Source organism: Mastomys coucha, unplaced genomic scaffold, assembly GCF_008632895.1.
Source record: "Mastomys coucha isolate ucsf_1 unplaced genomic scaffold, UCSF_Mcou_1 pScaffold22, whole genome shotgun sequence".
Classification (NCBI taxonomy): domain Eukaryota; kingdom Metazoa; phylum Chordata; class Mammalia; order Rodentia; family Muridae; genus Mastomys; species Mastomys coucha.
Window position 1 is genome coordinate 130,947,726 of NW_022196905.1, and position 2,692 is coordinate 130,950,417.

The window sequence follows — 2,692 nt, forward strand, 5'->3', positions numbered from 1 at the left end:
GTGTATGAAGACCAATTGATATCAAAATGGCTACCTCTGGCACTTTCCACATTATTTTTCAAGATGGTCTCTCACTGAACATGGAATTCTATATTTCATAACAATGAAGCCATGTGCTCAACCCTTCACTGGCTATTCTTGGCAAATGTACATTTGAGAGACAATGACAGCCCCTCCCTGGGGGATTCTAGACAGGAGCTCTACCATTGAGCCACGCCCCCAGCCCCTCCCTGGGGGATTCTAGGCAGGAGCTCTACCACTGAGCCACGCCCCCAGCCCCTCCCTGGGGGATTCTAGGCAGGGGCTCTACCACTGAGCCACGCCCCCAGCCCCTCACTGGGGAATTCTAGGCAGGGGCTCTACCACTGAGCCACGCCCCCAGTCCCCTCACAGAAATGTTCTAGGCAAGTGCTTTACCACTGAGTCACATCACGGTACTTATCAACCTTCCTAATGCTGCAACTCTTTAATATACCTTCTCATGTTGTCATGACCCCTAACCATAAAATTATTTTTGTTGCTACCCCATAACTGTAATTTTGCTACTGCTATGAATTGTAATGTAAATATCTGATATGTAGAATGATCTTAGGTGACTCCTGCAAAAGGATAGTTTGACCTCCCAGAGGGGTCGCAACCCACGGGTGGACAAGCACTACCTTAGCTCCTCATTGGGCGGTGGAGGGTAGTCTAGGCAGAACACTTAGAATACACAGGCCCTGAGTTCCATTCCCTAGCCCTGCAAGATAGACAGACAGACAGATAGATGAGGGCTTCCCTACTCCACCTTCCATGAACAAAATAAGAATTTGGAAAAAAAAAAAAAAAAACAACCCAAAACCAAAAGTCCCAGAAGTATAGGGAGCAGCTCTGTAAGGCTAGAGTAGCTGTTTGGGGGTGAGGGTGGGGGAGTTGCAAAGTAAGGCCAGGGCCGGTTCAGAAAAGAGCCATGGGAGAAGGACTTCGATGCCCCTGCCTGAGGCTATAGGAAGGCACGCAGTGGCCTTTAGGTAAGGGGACAGGACCTGAACAGCGACAGGCATCGGAGCGTTTCCTCCGGCCTCCTCCCCAGGCATAGCGGCCTGGGCAGCTGAGACCCCTGCCTCCACTGCAGCAGACCGGAGAAATTTGAGCTGCCCTCAGTCTGTTACAGGCAATTAATTGCCCCCCCCCTTGTTCTCAGCATTGATTAAAGGCAGATGTCCCCCTGGTGGAAGGTTCAAGGAGCCCACCTCTCCCCTCTTCTCTCCCCAGACTGCCTCGCCCAAGTCCTACCGGCTCCATGGGGACCCCACCACCATTACCACAAGAAAGACCCAGAATCACCCAGAGGATCTGCAACTGTTTTAAGTTCTTGATTCGTCCCTGCAGAGCCATCCTCCAACCCACCCTCTTTCCCATGCCACACACCCTGCCGTCTCCCTGATTAAAGGGTTTTCCTTCCAGGAACCCCTGCAGACACAGCGAGGGCGATTCCCACAGAGCGCGGGAGAAGCCCGGGCTTCCGCACCTAGTCCCGGGAGCCACTGCCTTGCTTGCTTGTGGGTTTCACTGTGGGATCAAACAGAAAATTAAATCCATCGCAGGCTGCAGAATGCACCGAATTAGGTTCATCCATGAAAAATCTGAACGCTAATGGCTTACAGTTCCTTTACCAGAAAGGTTTCTTTTAATCAATCCCCGGGTGACTTTGCCAGGCTTTGCGCTAGAATTCCTCGGGATAAGTTTCTATCCCTGTAGAGGGGACATTTGAAACGGTGAAGGCTTAAAAGTGCTTTTCCTCCTCCCCCTCCCCCTTCTCTAGGGCTCCAGCTTCCATGACTAGTCACCGGTGCTGGGATGGACGTTCAGTGATCCTGGGACCTTTGGTCATCCCATGCTCCTGTAAGTAACCTCAATAGACCCACGAGTCCAGCCTTCTCTGGTCTGTCAGTGGTTTCCTATCTTTGGTAAATAGGTATTTGTGTCAAGTCTCCCCAGGAACAAGGTCACCCGATGGCATCTGAGGTTCATATCAGGAAAGTAGTGCCAGTGCTATTCCCCCTAATAACTGCGTGCACGGTTACTTCTTTTATTACATTTTCATTTCGTTTTATGTGTTTTCTATGCACATGTGTGGGGGGGGTGCGCATGTGGAGGTCAGCCGACAACCTGCAGGAGTCTCTTCTTTCCTTCTACCATGTGGGTCCCAGGAATTGAAAGGCCCATCAGCCAATGCCTTTGCCCTCTGAGCCATCTTTCCGTCCCTTACCTGCTGCCTTAGCTCTGTAGCCCCTGTATCACACCCTTTCCTCTTGAGATCTGTAAGTAATAAATTCCTTTTCAATGACATGGTCTCTGGACCCGTAAATGTTACTATACCTCATCTTTTTCTACTGGTGTGTGTGTGTGTGTGTGTGTGTGTGTGTGTGTGCACTTGAGTACACATGGAGTACAATGGAGTCCAGAGGTCAATGCGGAGTACCTTCCTCAATCTCTCTCCACCTTTTTAAACACAGTCCCTCACCAAACCCAAAGCTCATCAGTTTGGCTAGACTGACCAGCCAAGTACATTCAGGGTTGTATCTGTCTCTGCATCCCACAAACACTGGCTCTAGACATACAGCACCATGCCCAGCTGTGACAGAGATGCTGGGAATCCAAACTCAGGTCCTCATGCTTGTACAGCAAGCACTTAGCCCCTGCCCCCCCC

General features: G+C 50.7%; 1 protein-coding gene across 2 annotated transcripts in view; it reads right to left on the reverse strand.

The window, feature by feature from the left end:
• Col26a1 (collagen type XXVI alpha 1 chain) overlaps window positions 1-2,692 on the reverse strand; it is a 147,465-nt gene that overhangs the window by 121,571 nt on the left and 23,202 nt on the right. The window lies entirely within an intron of this gene.